The sequence below is a fragment of the Lonchura striata genome, chromosome 1 (assembly GCF_050655825.1).
Source record: "Lonchura striata isolate lonStrDom1 chromosome 1, ASM5065582v1, whole genome shotgun sequence".
NCBI lineage: Eukaryota > Metazoa > Chordata > Aves > Passeriformes > Estrildidae > Lonchura > Lonchura striata.
Genome location: NC_140703.1, coordinates 12,171,785 through 12,195,508, shown reverse-complemented (window position 1 = coordinate 12,195,508; position 23,724 = coordinate 12,171,785). Strand labels below are relative to the sequence as shown.

Genomic DNA, 23,724 nt, shown 5'->3' with positions numbered 1-23,724 from the left:
GATGTGTGTTGGATACTTACCCACTGCATTATAATGATTATGTATCATTGATGTTTACTCTTAAACAACAAAGGAATAATTAAACACATTATATACAGCCTTGCTAATGTCATGTAATGCACTATACATGTATTAGGCATAAATGAATGCAAACAAGGAAACATACAAGTGCACAGGTATTATTAATAGGTTTCAAAGATCTTTGGTTAGCGTAATGTTTTATTTATTTGCTTGACTTCCATCAACCTATTAGCTGGAGTGATAATTGATCAAGCAATTGCATTTTAATTGTGGTAGTAGAGCAGTTTTGTGATTTATTCCTCTTTGTTTTGTTTCACTACAAAGTAATCATCTTTGCTCAGATGTTTAACCACCCACCCAATTTATCTATTGAAATAGTTTCACAGCCATATTCCATTAATCTCTGTAGGCTCTACAATGGGCACAGTAATTTCTCTCCTTCACAGGGCAATTTCTTAATTGTGATAGCGTTGGTTATTGCCTCCTTCATCCACACTTATACTAATCCACTCTTTTTTTCAAATTTGCCAATGATTTCACATTACTTTGTTAAATACAATAGCCCAGAGTCTGTTATCTTTTAAACTGATGTTAATCAGAAATCTCCTTAAGGTGATGATGGTAAGTGTAACACAAGTAATAAACTATGAGAGGCATATCCTGAACTCTCAGGTAAACATAATTTGTTCCAAGTAGAGCTAAAGAGAAGCAAAAGCAAAGCAGTGAAACAGTATTTGGTCAAAACTGCAAAAAACTACATCTTCCTTTATAACTCATATTTACTAGAGCAAATAGGCAGCTGCTTTCAATGAAGCTTAAATTTCTTGTATTTGACAGGAAAAAATATTGTATGTTTAGCTACAGTAATAACTGAAGATGTGTATTCATAGAATCTATTTATTAATTGTTCTAGTATACCTCCTCTGACAACAGAAATGCTACTTGCTTTCAGCATTTATCTAAAAGATTAAAGATCCAAACCAAAGCTGCAACAGAACTCAAAGAACAGAGAGTTAGAGGCTTCTTGCAACAAGATGCACATACTTAAAAATGCAAGGTGTGAGGTAGACCTGAACTGCAGCTCTGAAAAGTTGATTTTGATCCCATACTTGTCAGCGTTTCTCTCATCAGAGCCTATTGATGCACAAAATACTGATTTCCTCCTGCCCTCTCTGTTGCTCTTCTCCAAGGTATACAGTGTACTTCATTCCAAGAGTGATCCTGAAAGAACACTCAATTGTCTTCCATGTTTTATCTTGTCTCTTTCTTTGTGCATACCTAGTGAAATAATGGGGTAGTGGCAAATAACCTTTTGCTCTATATATAACTTGTCAATAATATTTGTAATATCTATATTAACTAGAATGTAAGGACCTTACCATGTAAACAACACCTTACACACTGGACCTTTTGTCCACGTGTCTCTGATTTCCATTCTTCTATGTAGGACAAGTGGCATGTTTAGACTTTCAACAGCATCATGCTTTGCAATGCATTGCAGGCTTTATTTCCAGAAAATCTTCATACACTATTTAAAAGACTTCATTACATACATAGTTTTAAGCCTATTAATGGTTATTATCTAAATGCATGCTTATTATATAAAGTATATTATCTAAAGGCAGTAACAGAAATTTAGCTATGTGTGATACTCCTTCATATATATAAAAGTGCATATGTTGCTTTCATTTCTCATTATGTTGACCAATGTTGTCATTATCTCACATTTGCCCTTCATGTAGCAGTTGATACATAAATGTTGCATCTGTTTTTTGGTCATATCACTGCCTGGATTTTCAAATGGGGTATTTTCCTTAATCCAACTTAGTCCATCTAAAAAGGGACCATAATTTAAATATAATTAATTCTCTGTCTTTGTATTCTGTCATGGAGAAAACTTACCCTGATAGCTGGTTTTTATTTGTATTTTTTTTTTAATTAGGAATAAGTTGCTTAATTTTAAAGAATGTTTGTTTACTTTGTTTTCACAGAGGAGCGGATGTGCCCTTGGAAGACCATAACTTGAGAAGGAAAAGCATAGGTAAGTAGCATTCAATTAATAATTGATTACTGAAGTAACTACATAATTATTAAGGAACGTGACAGAGAATTGTGACAGCGCAGGAGAAAGGTAAAAAAAAAAAAAAAAAAAAAAAAAAGGCTGCAGACAAATAAACCCCTGTTTTTAAAAATCAGACACATTTCTCATACCACGCCGCACAATAGCCCTGCAAGAGCAGTTCGGGAAGGGGAGATGGCATGGCATCTTTCCAGAGCGTGCCTTTCTCCCGCTCGAACATCGCGACACGTATTACAATGGGCGAGGTAAGGCATCGCTTAGGCGGGACTCGCCCCCGCCCGTGCCCGCCCCGCTCGGCTTTGTGGCTGCCCGGCGCCGGGGCTGTAGGACCCGGGCGCGCCGCCGCCAATCGCCGCCGCCGGGCTCTATTTGTATGCAATGCCTCCCGCTCCGCGCCCGAAGAGTAACGCGCAGAACGGGGCCGAAAGAATCCCTTTCCGGAGAAGGATTTGATTTTCCAGGGTCCTGATACTGGGAAGAATCCGGTTTCATCCCCCTTCTATTCAAAAGTCTGCTGAACAGCTTGTCGACTTCAGCGCGCTTCCTCTCTCTCTCTCTCTCACCCTCGCTCTCCCTCTCCGTATAAATACACGGAGCTCTGTCCTCGCCCTGTGCAAGGAAAGTTGGGAAGCACCGCCTGGATGATGGAACCGCTAGTTTTGTGAGAGCCGCCTGATCCCGCAGGGTGAGTCCCCAGCTGCCGGAGGAGCGGCCGGTGCCGGGCTCGGGGCGGCAGCCGCAGGGACGGGGTGGCCGCTCCGCGCTGCCGGGCACCGGCACCGAGCGAGGGAGGCAACAGTTTCCCGGAGCGCCGGGAGAGGTCACCGCGGGAGAGGGGATGCGCAAGTCGCGAGTGCTCAGCGCTAGCGGTCCAACAAGTTTCCCTGCGGGTACCGGCGGCGTGCGCCTTGTCGGGAAAAGTTGCCGGGGGCTCTGCGGGTTGCATGCCCCGCTCCTCTCGCCGCCGGCGGGCTCGCCGGTGATTAACAAAGAAGTTTGGCCGGCATCCCTCGCCGTGCCCGCCGCCCCGGGGCGATGTCGGGGTGCCTCTCCGGCGGTCCTGCCGCGGAGGGGGGCGGAGCGGGGCGGGGGAGCCGCGCCGCAACTTCTGGCGGGTCGCTCCTCGCAGCCCGGGCGAGGAGCGCCGGCTTTGTTTTCGCCGCGCTCGCAGTAACCTTTTCCCTTCTGGTGGGGATGCCGCCGCCGAGGAGCAGCGCTGCGGGGGAAGCGCCCTCCTCTACCCCCGACGATTCCCCGCGGGGCGGAGAGCGGGATTGCGCGGGAGGGGGGAAGCGTGTGTATATATTTGTTATGTGTATATACATTTATGTAGGCGCATAAGCGTTTTTAGAAATGGAAAGCGCAGCAGCGGAGTGGGATGTGACAGCCGTGGGCGGGGGAGCGCCTCTCTCCGCAGGGGCGCTGCGGCGCTCGGAGGGGATGCGCATCCCGCGGGTGTGCGGCCGCCTCCCCGCACAATGGAGGGCCCCCGGCGCGGCGGGGCGGGGGGAGGAGGAGAAGGAGAAGAAGGCGGAGGAGGAGGAGAAGGAGGGAGGTCTTCTGTGGCTCCGCCGCAGCAGCTGCTCCTGCTGCTGCAGTGCCGCAGACCCGCGTCGCCCCCGCCCCGCGGGGCAGCGCCCTGGCGGAGGATGCTCGGCGCGGTGCCCGACCTGGCCCGCGGAGGGTACCGCGCCCTCGCCGCCCGTGCGGGGAGCCGGGCCCCGTCCCGGTGCGGGGGGAGGCTCTCGGCCGGCTCCCCTCGGTCCCTGCGCGGTTCTGCCACGCGGGGTATGGACCAAGAGCCGCTCCTTCGGTACAGGGCTGGCAGCAGGAGTGTTGGTGCACCTGAGTGTGAAAGTATTAACAAAAAAAAAAAGAAAACACCCAAAGACATATGGAGAAAGAAGTGCAAAATGCACACGCGAAATTCAGGATGCAATTAACTTTACCTATAGCAAGATCGGAATCCAATTTTTTTTTTGGTTGTTGTTTCTTTCCTTCATGCTCATTGGGATGTATCTTAATTAATGATTGATGACTCGGAAATGGATTTAAATGGAGTTAAGATGTTTTCATTTCAATTTCACCTTTTATTTATAAAAAGAATTATTTTTAAGTTACTGGTTGTAATGAGTATACTGAAGATCTTTAGAGGATTTTTTTTTTTCCTTTTGAGGGAAAAATATTTTGTGTCATGCCCCTGTTTCACAGATATATGGGTAAAAGGGACAGTTCTCTAATAGTAGTGTGTAAATACATGTTAAGGTTCACCTGACAGGCAAGAAGTGGCATTTGGAAAGGTTTCTTATTAAGTTGAAGTTCACCCTCTTTACTTAAGAAAAAAGCAGCCTTTGTTGTATGGAGTTTGTAGACAAAACAGATAAAGAATGTCCAGCTGCATTATGGACTAGTAAGGCTAATCTCCAAACATCACATCTGACTTTTACTATGTGCTGCTTTTCTTAATTCATTTTATATTTGTCTGCATGTGTGTCTTCTCCTTACATCTTGCACTGCTGTACATTCCAGGAGCATTACGCTGGCCTGAAGGGGCTGTAGGAGTGTAGAAAGAGACACAGATCAGGGGCAAAGAAAGAAGTGCTAGTAAAGCTAGTAAAATTATTCTAATGCTTCTCAGAGTAATTTATTGCTTTTCAGTCTTCCAGCAAACACAGGGAAACTTCTGCAAATTGTATAGCAATTTTGTCCTAACCATCTACAATAACAGATTTCTGCAAGCATTTTTGCTACCATGGCTGACGCTTGCCTAGAAGCTGCACTCATTTCCATAAGAATCCTCAAAAAAACAAAGGATGTCATTGTGGAAATGTGAAACAGCTTAGCTTGACTTTTTAGTGAAACAATATTTCAACCCTTTTCTCTTGCCATTTCCTTGGTAATATTGAATCCTCAATATTGAGTATTGACCAGTTGAATATTGGAGAAATGAGGAGGACTCAACTGGTTTTACAATGATCCATCTGCAAGATGACAAAGACATCCTAATAGGCTGTCTTTAAAAATAAGGAAGGTTATTTGAGTCCTGTTGCTTTTCTTTATTTCTTTTGTTTGGGGCTTTATTTCTTTTCCCCCACTTTTTGGACTTTTTATATTGTCTCTGGTACAATTGGTTTTGGACCACAATAAGCAACATAATCCACAAGGACCTTATACATAAAAAGTATTTCCTTCAAGTAACTTTTCAAGGCATATATGCACAACCAAACTTCAATCTAAGCAAGGCAAATATGTTATTCATAGGAGGCTTAGATTTTTATTGTTTTTCTAGGAAACCAGAGGAAATTTCAATGTATACAGATAAGCAGATGCAATATGCTTTACCCATGTGTAAAGTATTAAGTAGAACTGAGACTTTTGAGTGTGTTCCATGTCCTCAGAAACATGTAGTAATCTCATGTTTTGATTTGCTTTAGAGTCAGACCTGAATTCTCAGGTAGCATGTGAGAGAAGTTTTGTGCATAATTTGTGAATCCGTCTGAGGCTACAAACATGTGCTTGTGAAAGAAAGAGATGGAGATTTAGATAGAGAGCTTAAACTTTACTTTTTACATCTGTTTGTCTTTTCCAGATGACTTTTCCTGTGTCTTAAAATGCAAATTATATTTTTTTAACATATATAGTGTATGCCCTGGTACTGATGTGTTTCTGTACAGCCTTGTTACTTCTTTAACTACGTCTTTGTTAACATACAAGATCAGGAACCTTGCATATTTTCATTTCTTCTGTTGAGGAAAATAATGGAATAATTACATATCACTACTAAAGTTTTTGGGTAACACTTTTTGTCAGCAGTTTATCCTAATTTGTATTAGTCAAGCCCTGTGAAAATAGTTCATCCCTTTGTTCCAGGTTAAGGAGGAATATATGGCCTAATGTTTCTTCGCCCCTTTCCATGATTCATAACATGATAACTCAAGCAATTTGAGTGGGTTTGCACACATATTTGCCTGTATTATCAGGAAAAGAGTGTCTTCAAGGAAAGTTTAGACAATTTGAAATTTCTACATTTGTCAAAATGATCCATCACATAACAGAAATGCAAAGGGAATTATCATGTGTCCTCCCCAGCAATTACATTATATAAAAAAAAAAAAAAGCTGTAGAAAGGTCAGGGAAAATAAATAACCATAAAACCCTTGAAAGAACTGTAAAACATGGATCTATACTTGAGCATGTAGGCTAAATGGCACATTAGATTTCACAAGACTCAAGTAATCCTCACCGAGCATGTGGGGAGATGCAATGAAATATTTCTTCCAATCTACAAGAGACTTAATAGATATTCTGTTTCACTTGTAATACTCTATCTGTCTAAACTGCTCAGTCCATAAATCTTTCATTCCCTATCCTTCTTCTAATCATCAGCCCCATCAGTTGTCTCTCACCATTGCCAATTTATAGCCTGTCCAAACACATCAATCCTTTGCTTCAATTAACTCTGTCCTACAAACTTCTCCATTCATTAACTTGTCCTTGCCCATAGTGAGATCCAAGTGTGAGCCACCCTCCTGCCTCCCCTGGCCCTCTCTGTGTCAATTCCATAAGGGCATTTTTGTTTGCTTCCAATCCTGTATCATCCATCTTTTCTTAGCCATTTTCAGATCTGTTCTCCAGGTCTGCCAAGTCATGTTTCATAGAGTAAATTTGTTTCCCTAGGTGTCCTCTAGCTTTTTCCTCTGTCAGTAGTGAAAACATTGACTGCATGTCCTCTTTGCAAACTCACTCATCTTTTGCTCCTCAGTAAGAGGAGTAAGTTGGTTTGATCCTTTTACCAATAATATGAATGTGGCAGGAGAAAATGTGTTGGCAGGCAACAGCAGTGTGAATTGGTAACCTACTGGCTGTCCCCAGCTGAGGGGAAATACTGCTGGCTTTGGCCTGACTTTGTAATACAACTGCTTTCAGACAAATACTCTGTGTTTATAATGTTTAAAATTAATCTAAAGAGACTAGGACCCAGAGCCCAGAAAGTCTTGTCTTCAGACAAGTTCTTGAGTCTCTGAGCCACAGACTTTTCTTATGTGCTGTTTGGGCCCTGAGTGTCATCTTTTTCTCATTGCAGCCTGGGACAAAAGAGATGGAAGATGCTCCTCATCCATCTTCCTTGAACCACAACACTGATTAGTTTGTTAGGGCTGAGGAGGTATCAGAGACCTAAAACAGAGTCATGAGACCTGGCATGGGCAGGAATGGAGGTCCCTTACTTCCACATGAAGCAATTCCTTCCCGATATCTCATTCCTTCTCTTTCTCCTCAGTCTTTTGAGGTAAAGTAGCTGCAGTGGTTTGTATTGCAGTTCATGCTGCCTGGATCTTCACCTGGCTCAGAGCACAGGGCTTCCTTCAGCCAGGGTATGGGATTGACTTCAAAAGTCCTTTCATCCTGATTCTGTATTGCTGTGAATTGATCTAAGGTCCTACCTGAGAAAGTTCTGCATCATCCCCATCCCTCTGGAGAAATTTTCAGACTGAGGAAAGAAACACCTTGAGTAGCAATTAGAATGTGGCTTTTTCTATACCCCTTTCTTCAGTTTAGGGGAAATCATTATGCATAAACTCTGGATTTCCCTCTCAGAGACTCTGTGTGATAGAAGAAATGGGGAGGCATGAAAAAACTGTGTAGCTTTGTTACTCCCCATAACAATTAAGTCTGTTCTGCTCCTAAAAGCAGCATAAGAAAGAATTTGACTCATCTGTTAAAATAGGATTCACTTGCCAACAATGGTGACTTTTCACACTAAGTTTGCTCCATATTCACACTAAGGTGACTCCATATTAAAAAAAAACCTTATCTGACTAGGTTACCTAATATTGCACTCTTTGCTGCTTCTACTATTTTATGTGCCTGTTTGACCTCAGACACGTGTCAATTAAACACTTGGTTTGTTTTATTTTTTTTTAAATATATTTTGTGCTTCTAACTCTTTTCTTTCTAAAATAACTGTAGAAAGGTAAGGGAAGAAATTTTGTCATTGTAAGACACTTGCTGTGAGCAAATGTATTGTATTGCTTAAATCACACCTTTTAGTGTCCTGCAGTACATTCTAAAAAAACCCCAAGGCTTAAGGAACTTTTTTCAAGTCTTCATTAACACTTCAACACTCAAAATAAACTAGTGGTAGAAAGCACCAAAAAACCCTAAAGATGAAAGGTAAAGTGAGCCTCCAAACCAATACAGGTGTAAGAACAAATTACCTAACTACTGGAGGAGATTCATTGCATAGGTGCTGCCTGGAGCAAATATGGAAATCTAAAGTAATTGCAACAGTATTGGTAACTTGCTTTTGTTCCAAGTACGCAAATATTTTAGGATTTTACTAAGAACAGCTGGACAAAAGAGTCGTAAATTCATTTTGATTCTTTATAAAACTCACTAATTTACTAAACTTCTTCTAACTGCAATTCTTACCACACCCAACATAAGATGTGAAAGTCAAATGCTTTTCTTTCACTCTCCCTTATCACCAGTGGTAGTTGTGACTCAGATAAATTACCCGACAAGTTTATGTCTCAAACCCACCCTAGCTGTGTAAAGAATTTTATTAGTGATAAATGAATATAAGGATATGTCTTGACTCTTTGAACTCATGCTTGAGTTTTTGTAGCTGACAACTGAAACAAAAATTTTTTTCTGTGTTAAAAAAAAAAAAAATCTAACAGGAAAATTAAACAAATTGTCTGCAGGCAGATAGGACTGCAGACAATTCTAACTGAAATATTTGCATGTAATAAAGCCAACTTCAGTTCCCAGATAAGCCCCTGATGCAGCTAAGTATTTTTGGCTAATAACCCTTCTGAATGTTTTTCAAAATAGGAAAAAAGCTGCTCTTGAGGACATTGCACCCATAAGGTCTAAGGAAATTCAAAAAGTGTCACTGTTTCCCATATGAGGGTATAGTTATCTGATTTAACTGCATATGGCTTAAAAATGAGGTCCTGAAGAAACTGTTTTCAAATAACTTTCAGATTGGGTGTGCTGTACATGGATGAAAGCAAGGAACTCTTTTGAACTATCTCCATTCTGTTATGCAAAGATAGGAACACTTCCTCTGGGTGAAATACAAGAGGAATGAGAGAATGGAAAGTATGGCAGAAGGGATTACAAGGTCCAAATATTCTTCATCTTGCATGGAGATTTGACACTGTGAGTTAAATTTATCTGTGTTTGCTGAAGTGTATTTTGGAATAACCCAGAGCCTGTGTGTTATTAGTGAACCTCATATCAGAAAACAGCCACAGTAAGGAGAAGACCGCCAAGTAAATAATATATTTCTAAATAATGAAAATTACTAGATGGCAAGCAAAACCAAGCAGCAGTTTTCTTCTCTTCTAAGGGGAAAAGAGTACATTTTCTGTAATTTTGCAGCCAAGGTGAAATGAAGATTATTACATCATTTGTGTTCAACACATAATCCAAACAAGAATTTTAATTTTCTAGTTCCTCAGCAATGTGCAGGATAAGAGGTATCTTTCTATCTTGAAGCATTATCCCAGCTGCAAAATATCAAAACCATACTTTGATCAAGTGCACAGAGTTCTGTCCATAACATTTCAACTTGAGAAGTACAAAGATTTCAATCTTGACGTGTTCATGTAATGTATAAGATATAAAGTAAGCTCTTGGACATGTTTTGAGATAGTGAGTTTTTTTCATCTTAAAAGTTCTGCTAACAAATATTAAAATATAGTAAGCATAAATGGCTAAGAGGAGAATGGGAATTTTCATGACTTGCCATACTCAAACTTGATTGCAGAGGGGTGTTGTTCTTCTATCAGTAGTTTGTGTAATTTAAGTAGTTTTGCTTGTATTTGCATATCAATTGCAATTGCAAATTTCTTTTTCTTCTTTTTTATTTTGTTTCTCACACTATAGACATAATATGAGCAGCCCTTCTGACTGACCTTTTTTTTTCTTTAAATAAGAAATAAGTCTCTCAAAATCTCTGCTAGGAGGAATTTGAAGTAGGTGATCTCACTGATTTCATTATCCTCTCTCAATATCATTCCGTTAAGGTCATGTATGACAGAAGCTGTGTGCAATTATGCAATATCCCATTCATACTGGCAACGTAGCTCGCAACAGTATTTCTGTAAGAACACATATTCTGAATATTGTTTATTTAAATATTGAAGCCTGTTTTTCAGGAAAGTTTATCCTAAGTCAGCTAGAATAGATTTTTGCTCTCATTAGGGTAAATCTCTAGTTTACTATCTGAGGTCACAGATATTTATATGTAATGGAAAAAAATGCCTATAGGCTCAAAGTGGCTCCCTTATTTTTTTTGCTGATGGTTACTCTCCTTGCTTATTTTAGGACATTTCTTAATGGGTAGGTGTTTGCTTCACTTGATAAATAACTGTAAGTGCAAGAACAATAATTCTTTTGTACCTTTTCCCATTGATTGGTGCCAATTTCACTTTATGCAATAAACCAATAGGCAGCACTTTAAAAGATGAAATCAGGTGAAACCGATCTTGGTCTAGGTCAAGGCACGTGGAATACTGCAGAGCAAAATGCATCCATTTTATTGTGACACTTTTTGTAAGGCTGCAGAGTTCATAATCTGCTGTTGGTAAAGTGCCCTCTGTGCCCAGCATCACCCGACTCTGACTAATGAGACACAAGTTCTGTTCTACTCAGCAGAGATCAAAGGAGGCAGTGGCCATAACCCTGCATTGATCCAGAGAGAGCCCAGCCATAGGCAGATGTTATTCACAATGTTTCTGGCTGACAACAGGAACCAAGTGTGATTCCTACAGCTTTTCTGCTCATCTGCTTATCATCACAGATCGAGGTAGTCAGAAGGGAAATCTATATACTTTGGAATAGAAAAATAATGCAAATTTCTCCTCACTGACCTCTGTATGACTCTGCAACGCATTTCTAATCTCAGACTACACACATCTTATCCTGCTGTCAGGAGTAACCTATAATAAGAAAACCAGTAGATATTTCTTGCAGTTTAGTACAAGACAGTTCTGCCCTTTTCTGCTGAGATGATCATGGGTGATTCTAAAGCTCTTTCTGGTATTATTCTGATTATAATATAACATGTTGCTTGGGAGAATGGTTCAAACCCTCACACATCTCTGGGAAGGCAGGAAAATTTCAGCTGACCTCAGTTACTGAGATTTTCATTGATTCTTGGCTGAGCTACAGTAATGAGAAGCATGAGAGACTAAATATTTAGCAAACACTAGGCAATACAAAATCATGCAGCACATTTCCTGCTGGGGCTGCCAGCAGCATGTTGACCCTACTCTTTCCATCCCATCAAGTTCAAGGCTTCTGTCTTAATATCCAGGGAGTTTAACGTTTTTGGTCTAGGATAAACAGAATTTTTCAAGCTCTGTAAATAATGCCTCTTTCTGGCCTGGTGGAATATAAAATGCAGTGAAACCTTGGAAAGAAAGATTTTCTAGAGGTGTGTGCTAAAGGACTATGAAACTTATTCCCTGGAGACTTAAGAACTCATTTAAGTGCACCCTTCTCTCTGAATACAGCACTCCTCTGGTTTGGAGTCATGTCTAGATTGATTGCACAACACAGAGAGGGTTTGTTTGGCTGGCTGGAGGATGGTGTCTCAGTCATCAATGAGAGTCAAACATGACAGCTGCTGGTCAAACCCACCCAGAAGAGAGAAACCTGCTTTGTATTGTGTATACTGCATGGATGGCATCACAAAGTGCCCTACATCACTCTGAGTGGGAGGAGGAGGAGGAGAGGAATGCATGGCAGGTTCCAGCTCTTCCATGAGTGCCCTCCTGTTCTGCTACAGCTATGCTCTGGCAGGTGAGATGGATAGGTTGGACCACAGCCATGTCTCCTTGTAGCCTTGCTTGCCTGAATAAGATGCAGCTGCTCCTTTGTCTCCTTGGGCTGCACTAAAGAGTCATGGGACTTGTCCCAGCCAAAGTCACTAAAAATAGTTTCTCTACTAAGTGACTTTAATCTTTTCATGACAGTGATTTGCCATATAGTTACATGCAGGTGAACAGATAGAAGCTCTGACATGGGGCCTTTTCATTTCTCGAGATTTCTTTGGGAAAAGTTGAACTTTAAAAATCTCTAGGTCTGTTCTATCTGAACTATGTTTTAGGGAAATCCCACCAGAATTACAAGTATTAACATACTCATACTTGAAAGGTATGAATAATCTATAAATTCTTAAATATACCAGTTTTCAGATGAAGATAATACAAGTATTAACATCTTCATACTTGAAAGGTATGAATAATCTATAAGTTCTTCAATATACCAGTTTTCAGGTGAAGATAATACCTTGCTACCAGATCTTAGCAACAAGAAGCAATATGACAAAATACATGAAAATAAGCATCTACATGAAGCCCTTTAGAGGAAAGGAGAGGCTACAAATTTCTTCTCAAGGTAGCTTTATGTCAAAGAAAAGCATGGTCTAGAAACTCATATATATTATGCAGGAAATTATTGATGACTAAAACCACATCCTTTATTCAAGGTAACCAGGGAAAAAACAAGAAATCCAAATGTACCTCAAGTGAGATTCTTCCTTTTTCCTTTATTTTTGTTGTTACAGAACTTGCTATTCCAGTTGTGCCTTTTCAACACTTTCTGACAACAGACCATCCTTCATGTAGGAGTAAATCTGTTATTGTAGGTGGCACTGGAATATTAGTTGGAAATTCAGTTCCTGAGCCTGCTCCTCCCTCTAGTGGAACAGATACTCTTCTCATCAGTAATTCTGGAAAAAAAAAAAATGGAAATACATAACCTTGACAGCATATTTTTCTTCTTCTCCATGACTTCTTTACCTGACTCAGAAAAGTGAATGGATAAGAACTGCTTCCACAGGCAGCTAAGAAAACTTAAATGCTGCTCCACCTGGAGCACCTGCTGGTTAGAGCCACTGCTGGAGTGCAGGAGGAAGGAACCTGTTTTGCCCTGCCTTGTTGTTTTGCCTTGGTGCTTGGGAGTACCTGGGGGATGTGACAGGTAATTATGTGTCTGTCACAGAGATGTAACACCCCTCCCCAAAAATCTGCTTCAACTGCAGTTGTTTTTTAATTAGTTGGTACTAATAATCTAAAGTAGAATGACTGTAGCTCAGAAGTAAAATGCACATATCAATGCTTTTCTGTGTGCTTCCAAATTAAAAAAAAAAGAAACCAAACAAAAACAAAGTCTCAACAAATGAACAAAAACAATGAAACAAACAAAAGAAAAACAAATAAACCCCCAAAACAAAACTACAAACTGTGTAGCTTATATAACATTATATGATTAAAAAAATAAAAGAGGCAATAAATGCAATATCAAATATTATCCAACCCTTTCTATTAATGTTATTTCTGTTCAAATGTAGCATTTCTCTTTCTTTAACAATAAGCTACTGGTGAAGTATTTGCTATGAAAATGGAGATTGTGCATCAGATTTGGATTCACATAGGGGATGTAATATGGATTTAAAGAAACAAAACAAAGCTGGGTGTTCAGCTGCAGTATTACCTGCCAGCAATTTTCAATGGTTCCCGTGAAAATTGTTTGAATAATAGAGAAACCATTTGAAGAGGTAGATGTGAGGACCTATAACTTGCCTGACTCAGCAGTGGCTGGCAAACACCCCCTTGTGACACCAAAGCCTCTTCCCACCCTCTTCACGACTCATGCATCTACAACTTTCCTTAGGCATTTAGGAGACTACAGGTTATCACAGCATTAAAGACTTGAAAATGTTTATGTGTGTTCATTATTCAATGATATGCTGTATTTAATTAATACCATATGGTTTTGAAATGTCTTAGTGGCTTTTTCAGCTGATTACATTTCCAGTTACAATTTCTTGTTACCTTATATTGTAGCAACACAGTAAATAAACACCATCAGGGTTTCAACCTGTAACTAAAGAACCTAATCCTGTTTTCCCTGGGTCAGTAGGAACACACTGACTAGAAATAGGTCATGAAGAAACACCAAGGCTCTAGATTCTCTAGATCATCAAAAATAGTACAAATGGGAACAAAATGTTTGAATCTTCCTGAACTTTGTCCATGTCTTAAGGGTCTGTTAAGAGTTTTTGAAATACGGAATGTCAAGGAATGAATGCACTGAGAACACAAGGATAATAAATAGGAAAGGTACTGCACATTACATTGTGAATGTTTCCTTAAGTATATTTTTCTTAAAGTGGTATATGATTTATGGGGGCTGCCTGTGTGAATTGTACCTCCCACCAGTAGCTTCTCCACAGAGAAAGAACAGCTTATTGCAGCTGTCAGCTAATGAAATGACTCCTGCAGTTCAAGTAGTTGCAGCTTTGGGCTGAAAACTGTGGTTCTGACATTTTTGGCAATGTATCCTGATGTCCTGTGGCAGAGGGCTTTTGTTTTGTCATGATGTACAACTACTGCAGTGAGAAAACACCATTAAGACTGGAGTATCAGAAAACACTTTATCATTAATCTGCCATTATAATTTTTTGCTGAATAGCAGAAATTCTGCCAAATTTTGTGCAGAACATAATCATTGAGGTCAATGTAGTTTGTGTGTATGATTACTTTCTTAAGATGTAAAGCTTAAAAAAAAATGGTAAGGGGCTGAGATTGCCTTTACAGAGGGTAATCACACATCCATATTGGAGCATTGGCTGTCTGGGCACAGGAGGAAATATCTTCCATGGGAAATTAGTACTTTGTTTGTAAGGCCTTCAAGTCAAGAGATGCATCATCTTAAAGGCATGCTGCACCTAGATTTTTTTTTTGTTTGTTTTTGGTTTTTTTTTTTGTTGCATTAGCAAGTCCAAATCTCATGCAAATGAATGGATAAAGCAGCTGGAAAGAGTCTGATTCATTACTGTACAGTTTATGGCTGTGCATGTAACTCAGAAAGATGTGATGGCAATTCAAGCATTTATACCTTATTTCTCTGAGTGTAAATGCACCCACAGACCTCTTATTACAGTCTAACTGGAGGGCTGGTGAATAATCTCAGCATGGTTGAGCAGCAAATGTTGGAGGATAATTGGATCTGCAGGCTAAGATAGTATGAGCCTGGAAGGTCTGGTAGAAAAGATTGATAGGCAGTTATTTTACATCATGTTTGAAATCCATTTTTTGTTTGTAATTTTATGTGCAAGATAAGTTGCCTTTAAAAGTTTAAAATTATAAGTTTTGATTCAAATGAAAGATTGAGGTTAATGTTCCCTGAATAATGTCTCTAGTCATAAGCTGGTGAGTAAAGCGTGCTGAAGAGTTCATTCAATAAAGCTTATAAGCCTTTAATTAAATTGAGAAGCCATTTATACAATGCTTTAAAAGTGGATCTCTGAATGTAAATTTGAGGCACTGGGTTGAGGATAATCAATCATTATATGTTATTATAGTGTGCTATACTTGCTTATAGGATACTTTTCTATCTCAAGTGAGACTTCAGTGAATTGTTGTATATTAAAAGACAAAATAAAAAGTACAGGTGAAACACTCTGGATAAACTCTGGCCTTTGTCATCTCTTTACAAAGCTGCTAGTGGTTTGTTTGGATATTTTAGCAAGCCTAACTTGAACAAGTGCTGCTGGAGTAAGCCTTTAAATATTATTATTTATTATTATCCCTTTGTCCCTTGTTTGTCCATTTTGACTTCTTTTGACAAGAAATCTGTCCTTTGTTGTTTATCTTAGGACACTTAACAGCTTAGGGTAGAATACATTCTGCTTGCTTCTTTGCAAAGTTGTTCTATTTAAAACATATTTGTAGACTTTTAGACAAAACCTGTCTTAAAGGAGGGGACTCAGTCATGCTGTTTGTCAGGCTGGGTTTCACAGTGGTGTTGGCCAACACAGTTGGGATCTAGTACCTAAAATTGGGATGATTTTACACTGTCCTCTTCTCACATGCTTCAAACAGGTAAAGACAAAATGTGCGCAATAACAATGACAGCCACTCCGTGTTCATAGCTAATCTTGGAATCTGCTCTCTGACTCTGCAGTCCAATTTGCTTCAGAGATTGAGGTCTCAAAGATATCCAAGTTCCTACAAATAAAAGAGGAAAAGAGGGAGACCCAAATTAAACTCTACATGACCTCGGTATTTATCTGTTCTGTGAGTCTCACTGAGTGACTGAGCAGTGACTTCTTGGGTGGCTAAGGAGAAGCAAGCTGCTCCAGACCTGTCCCAGATCCTTTCCTGTTTTGTCTCTCTGCATCACTTGGGCATGTGCTGGTGGGAAATTGGGGAATGTGGAGCTGACCTGCTGGTATGTACTATTGTACACTGTGGCTGGAAGGAAGCTGGATGAATTGTAACCAGAAATGTTGTAATAAAGGTGGAGAAGGGAATGAAAGCCTGAATCTTTAGGAAGAGACCCTTCAGAGTGCAGGCTGTTCATTGCAGGCATCTGCAGGGACAGCCTATGGCATTTTTGCACAAGCTGAATGGCACAACTTGCAGAGAAGGAAGAGGGGGGAAAACCAGAGAGAAAATAGGGTGTAGTTGCCATCAGTTAGTAATTCCTGAAAATGTGAGATCAACCCCTGGGTTTACTGGCAGGAAACAAATTCATAAATTGGCTGTTGCTCTGTCCCTCACAATTGCAGTTATTAAATCTCCATTCAAATATAAATATTATACTACATAATTTTAGGTCTGGATTTGACCAACTATATGGGACTGTATAAAATACAAAGTATTTAGCCTTTACCACAGCAAGAAAGGAGAATTAGTATGTCTAGCTTTTATCATGCACTATTAGTACCTTGAATGAGTAGTATAAATTACATAAGTTGATTTTTTTTTACTTCAGTAGACCTATTTCATAACTGTCTCTAAATCCTACACTGTAGCTGCAAGTAAACAGCAAAAACTTTAAGCAGTCTAATACCCTATTTCTTTTCCTGCTATAAAATATTTTTCTGTTATCAGTGTTTAAAAAGATTGCTAAAGTTTGAGATGGAAGTATCTACTTCCACTTTTATAATTATGGTCTTTATATTTCAATTCTAACTTCTTATGACAGGAGATTTCAGTATTTTTACTTTCAAGCTTCAAAATGAAAAGCTGCTTCGAACTATAGAAATTTTTAATCGTGAATAAGATTTAGAGAATATGAGAGGGAAAATGAACTTCAGCCTAACTTTGAATTCCTGAAGCAGCAACCTGGGATTCAGTACTTGGTTTCAGTCTCACACATTACACACTAATTGGCAGACAGGACTTTCTCCTTTCTGGGAATTGTATTAACCTTTGGTTGGAGAACTGTTGAAAAATGTATAATCCATAACTCCACACTTTTGTACAGCATTGCCATGGAAAAGGGCCTGAGTTTGATACTGTTTCTCAGTGTTTCACAAATCTCTGCCACATTAGTAGTCAAGAGGTAATTTTAAAGGCCTGCAGTAAACTTAGTTGAGTTGACAGAAAATTTGTTTTCCAGTTAGATGTTAATTACTATTTTGCTTTCTGGCTTGTCTGGCAGGAACACCACCCTCACTGTCTGCAGTTCTAGTACTCACCAATATTCCCAATCTCTGATAAAAGTAACATCTGCAGGGTTATTGTATCTTCAGTCGAACAAAAAGGTAGAAGTTGTGGGTGGTTTTCTTCTATTATTTTGTTTTGCGTTATTTTGGGTTCTTTTTCCTCCAAGAATAAGGAGTAATTAGACTGCACTACAAAATAATCGTGTAGAACTGATGTTTTAGAACACAATTAAGCAAGAGTTTGGATAAAAAATCATATATATGGAACTTAGAGCTGGATGGTACAGTTCACTTACAAGGTAAACATGTCAGTGTGGGAAAAATCTGCCAGCAATGGGCAACCCCTTATCAGCATCCTGCCCACCAATTAACAAGGTTTTTTTGGGGTTTTTTTTTTTGTTTTTTTTTTGTTTTTTTCTGTATAGCATCTGCCCTGCTCTGAAACCCTGGCAAACAATGCTGAATCATCTTGCCATCATCAAACCTGATCCAAATCTGTGCATCCATGGCTTCTGTGAACACAAGGACAGTGTTGCAGATCCATTCTTTGTCTGGAGGTTGAATTGAGAACTATTATGTGGAGTTAATGCCTTTGAGCATGATCAGAAGGAAAATAATGCTATTACAGATTTGGAAGAGGCTAAATTTTTAGGTTTAGTTCATTTATGGACAATTTTTGAGAAAGCTCAGTGCCACTGGAGACATAATGAGAGTGTCTAGCACCACATTTACTACAAAATAAATTCCCATTCCTTGTGCAAAACAGTTATGGATAACAGTGTGCTGATTTCCATTGATCTCTCTGGAAACAGATGATCAGTAAGGATGAGCAGTTTTTGTGAAAAGAGGATGATAAATGCAGCATAGCAAGTAATGGTCCTATTTATTTTGGTTTTTAGGCAGTGTGGTCTTGAGAACTGACTGCTGGAGCTCATAGAAATATTGTAGAAAATAAAACAACCACAAAAAAAAAAAAAAAAAAAGAAAGAAAAGCTACATCAACCTACATTAAAATAACCTTCATTAAAAATTAAATAATAAGTTATATCAGTCAGCACTGGATGTATAGAATGAATATATTAGAGTAAATTGAACACAAAAAAAATCAGAAGCACAGCTCTTTCTGTTCTTCTTATGAAATTACTTTGAATATATTTATCTTTGGGAATGAAAAATTTTAAAAGTTACTGTGCCATAAATGGAAAAATCAAATTGAATTCAAGTCTATAAGTGTTAAAATATGCAATGGCTTTAATTGTGACAAATGATTAATGCTATTTGTAATAGTAAACACATTTAATTTCTAACTTTTCAGTTGGAAGAAGTCACCCCCATTATATGCAAGTTAGCAGCTGCTAATCTGAATACTGGTGTTTGCACAAGGGCTGTTGAAAGACATCATAGTTATTATAATTAGTGCTGAAAGAGTAGAAAATAAATAAGTAATCTCATTATCTGTATTGACAGAAATGAAAAATCTAAGACCAAATTATTACTGTTTTCCAAGTTTAAAATGAATAAGTGTGACAATCGATTACTTTTTTGCATTGCCCCTGTTGTACCACCAGCCTTATTGATTGGTTTCAATTAATGTATGCCAACAAGTAAATTAACATAGCACCTGAGGCATAATTCTCTGGTGGTTCGTGTACACTGACTTCTTAGCATTCTTGCTGTTTTAATTCCTACTGAGCATATTGCTGGGAGCTACAATATTTTTCAGTCTGGACACGGACATTACCCATGGCTCTAATGACAGGTCATTTATAGCAAACCCATGTTTCACTGCAGAGATGTCTCTTTAAGTGACATCTTATCGATGGCAATTCAATTAGTCAGCCCTAAGACTTTGAGATACATCTCACACTGTGTCACACAGCACTGGCTGTTTTGCATTTTAAATGTTAGCTTTTGTCATTGCCCTGCTTCTTTGGTATATATTAAAAAAAAAAAATGCATTTTCAGTACAATTCTTCGTTCAGAACTTCATGGAAAACATATTCTAAGTTAAATGAAAGTGCCTTCATTCCCAGCAGTCCTGTCAGCTGAATACACTTGTGGACTTGTACTGTGGACAGGAGCTTTTCAAAGCTGGTGCTCACCCAATCACCATATCCCACATGTCATTGATTGCTGTAAACATCAAATGATCTGAGCATCTGAAATATCAGAGCATCCAGGTGTCTAAAATATTCAGCTACTGCAATATAAATGGGGTGCATGCATAAATACTATTGTGGAGTACATACAGGCAGAAACACAAGTTACTTTAAAGTAGCAGAGTAGCAGAGAATTTATGTCCAGGTCCTGATTTTTCTGGGATACTTACTTGATGAAGACATCCTAATAAGATGTGGTCCTACTCTGCATCAGCCAGCTGAGGTCCTTTGAGATAAACAGAGTTGTTTTCCATGGGAAGTGGTGATGTGCTGAGGAAGGTGCCTTCTGGAGTGCCTGCTATACCCAGTGCAATTGCACTGTTCTTTTTTCAGTGTACTGTCTGTGTGATCTGAGCATATACTGTTCAGGGTGCCCAGGTATAAAGCAGAGGAGATGTATTCCCAAGCTGTGCAATGCAAAACTCTGAGCAACACAGCATGCTTAAAAAGAGAACATTTTTCAGTTAGTAAGTGCTCCAGATGCTTATTGGAAACTGTTGGGAAATGAGAATACAGCCAAGTTTAAAAAAAAAAAATCCAAATATTTACTGGCTGTAACTGAGTAAAGGGTTTTCTAAACCAATACAGAAATCTTGAGCACCAGGCACTTTATACCCCTAAATTCTGTCTTCTAGCTCTGTTGTAGTGTGAGTGTGAGTGACTAAATACACAAGCCCTCCTTACCTTAGCCTTATAAATAAGAAGTTATATTTGGCAGTCTTTTCAGTAGTACTTGAATGTTTTGTGGGTCTACACCTTATTTCTAAATGAGTATTTTCATATGTGCATCTACAGTTTATTGCTGTAGAATCAGACTCAAAGATTGTTGCCCAAAAATAAAAACCACTTGTTATTTACCAAGAGAAAGTTACTGCCAATGCAAATCAACTGGTGTCCTTGGCAAGACTGTTAGCTATATGTACACAGATAGTTTCCCTGATAAGCTGAATGATATTACAGAACACTAACTTGTTTATCATACAACATTTGTGTTACAAGTATGTGCAACATCAAATTCAGTATTCAGAATTCCATGCTAATGAACAATTTTAACTAGTTTCAAACTACTGGATGACTATTCTGAGACCAAATTTTAATGAAGGAAAAAATTGTGTGATAAGGCTCATTAAAAGATTTTAAAATTTAACTAGAGTGAAGTTTAAAAAAAATCAGGGCAAATGCATCCTGATAGAACTATGCTGGCTTTTAGCAAAGAAAATTAACTCATAAGGAAAACAGATAAATTATATCCACTAGAAATGTTTATGGTTTGTTTTGGGTTTTTTGTTTTATTTTTAAGTTGGCAATACATATATAGTTTTATATGCATATGTGTGTGGGCTGAGATATGCATATGCATTTTCAGGGCACATCTTTGTTAGTGTGTTAGTTTGAATCAAGAGTGTGCTTTTGAAGTGCATATTTTCTTTCTTTCTAATTGAGCTTTGGTTCATGTCATGGGGAGCTTTTGCAGTGTCTCAACTTGATTCCTTTCAGATGAAACTAGGGTTCAGATTTGGAAGATTTAGCACACTCCAGGAGTGTAACTAATGCACTCCAGCTGCAAATGGGCATTCAGTCCAGAGAGCCAGACTAGAGTTAATCTGAAATAAAAAGCCTTGAAAGGTGTACATTATGGACACGTGTTGTCAGCATCAACTGTTTCTCTCTACAGGGTTGCCACTATTCATCTATAAACCATCTGCTAACCTAGAAATGGCCTTTGAATTTTTGCACGTATTTTATTTTATTTTATTTTATTTTGGCTTTTGTTTAAATTATGATTCTCTGTGAAGAATTAGACATTGCTCCTATACAACCATAGCAGGCACTGCTATAGTGCAGCACAAAAAAATATTTACATGTATTCAGTGAGATAGTCAGTTACAACAGCTTCATTACTGTATAATATTAGAATGTTGCAAAACATGCATGATCTGTATCCCTCAGCAGAAGCTCACTTCTGTGGTCAGAGCCATCTCTTGCTGCTGTCACTGCCTTTTAAAACCTTATCCCAGCACTTGAATAGGTTATTATTTAAGCTGCTGTACAATTCTACAAAGCTAGTTGGATGTTGTTGGAGTATGCATGAAATAGCAGCCCTAAAATTCACCCATAGGAAACTCAATCCCTTGCTCCACAGATTAAATTCCAATGTGAATTATATTTTCCATTATTACGGTGAGAAACCTTACAGATTTATAAAGTTACTTATAAATGTGAGTTGCTGTCTGTAGTAACTGCTTTGCAGAGCCTTTCCGAGGTGGGGAAGGGTTTTTAAATTTGCACATGCACAGGTTTTAAATCCCAACTGTACTTCTTCCATATCCCTCTAAAGAACTTGGTTTTGTTACTACGCTGCTCAACAATGCTTCACTTTTATGCATTTGATTAGAATTGAATCACTGGGGAATATTAGCCCACATGACAAAATCATCATGTAATTTGGCAGAAGCATGGAACAGTTGACAGACCTTGCCTAGGGAGAGCCCCAGGACAGAGCTAGCAGAGGGAAAAAATTCACCTTTGACCAGAAGCAAAAGCAATGCCTTTTGGATTGAGAACTGAAGTCTTGCTGTAAAGCATTCCATCTGCTCCAACACCAAACCTTCAAATGCCTGCCACAGGAGCATTGAAATTTGAGCTTTTAAGAAATGTTTAATAAATTATCCTGCTGCTTATATCCTTAAAATGAAATTACTCAGCCTCTCTCATATTCTGAAAAAACCTGATTGCATACTTAACTTGATCTGTGTAAAGGGTAACTTAGCACTAGAAAAGTTACTTCCTTCCCTACAGTAGGAAAAATTATTTCTCATTACCTTTTCTGATTCTCTAATTAAAATTGTAGGAGTACATATTGCTATTACTATATTTTTCAAAAAAAAGGTTTTCTAAAAGACACTACTATCAGCCAACTTTACTTTCTGAAAGTTCATAAATATATTGAACCTCAATGACTTATATTTGCTGTTCTGTCTCATTTTGTAGTTGGTATTTTTGGGGTAGTAGAATAGTAAAATGTTATGACTTTCCATGTGGAATTTGTTTTGGTTTATTTTCTGAGCCAATGTATAGATATACTTTTTTAGGATTTGGTTTTCCCTTGGTTTTCTTTTCCTGATCCTGTTAATAGGGTAAATGTAAACCAGATCAGAAGGATGAAACATTGTTAAAAAGGAATATGGGGTAAACCAGCTATGTATTGGCAGGCAGAATCAGCAGTCAGAGGCAGCCTAATAAGAATAAACCACTCTGATATAATAGGAGGAAAGAAATTATTCCTGCTGCATTTTTTTTTAAATCTCCCATTCTCTTGTCCAAATTATGGATCTTTGGATGACATGAAACCAGTTTCCTTCATTTTGACTTTCTAGCATGTATTCTGCTTACAAACTTCAGTTTGTGACTTTGAATGGTTTAAATGGAGTAATGAAAACTTCTGTCTCTGTCTTCTATTAAGACCACGTAGAAAGGAAAACTTTGGCATGCCAGAATTATAAAGCTGAATATCTGGAGGTTTCTACTGAATGAATTAACCTCAGAATAATTCCCACTTAATCTCTATCTAGTCATGACCTAAGTGGATACATCTCAGAAGGAAGATGGTTTATAGAACCAAGACTCAGAACTAGAGTATGTAGATTAAGGACACGTGTGTTGTATTTAATGTTTAATTTAATCAAGATGTTCAGTGGTGGTAACACGAAGTAAAAATATACTAGGTTTTGTCAGAGAAGTTTCTGGAAGTGGTAGTGAATATATGTCATTGTGTGTTCCAATAATGTATCACTACGTTGGTTGTTCAGAGCTTATTGGGAGAAATAAGTTTCCCTTGAAAAATTGCAAATGAAATCTGATCATGATTTGTGAAAATTTTTTATATCCATCCATTCATCCATCCATCCATCCATCCATCCATCCATCCATCCATCCATCCATCCATCCATCCACCCATCCACCCAGCCATCAGCCTCAGAGACTTAATTTGC

General features: G+C 38.7%; 1 protein-coding gene across 2 annotated transcripts in view; it reads left to right on the top strand.

The window, feature by feature from the left end:
- Positions 1-2,648: 2,648 nt before the first annotated feature.
- The window catches only part of ROBO1 (roundabout guidance receptor 1), a 684,183-nt gene continuing 663,107 nt past the window's right edge, over positions 2,649-23,724 (top strand). For both annotated transcript variants that reach the window (XM_085589936.1, XM_031505944.3), the window contains exon 1: positions 2,649-2,786. The gene's annotated coding sequence lies outside the window, so the exon portion shown is untranslated. The remainder of the gene's footprint in view (positions 2,787-23,724) is intronic.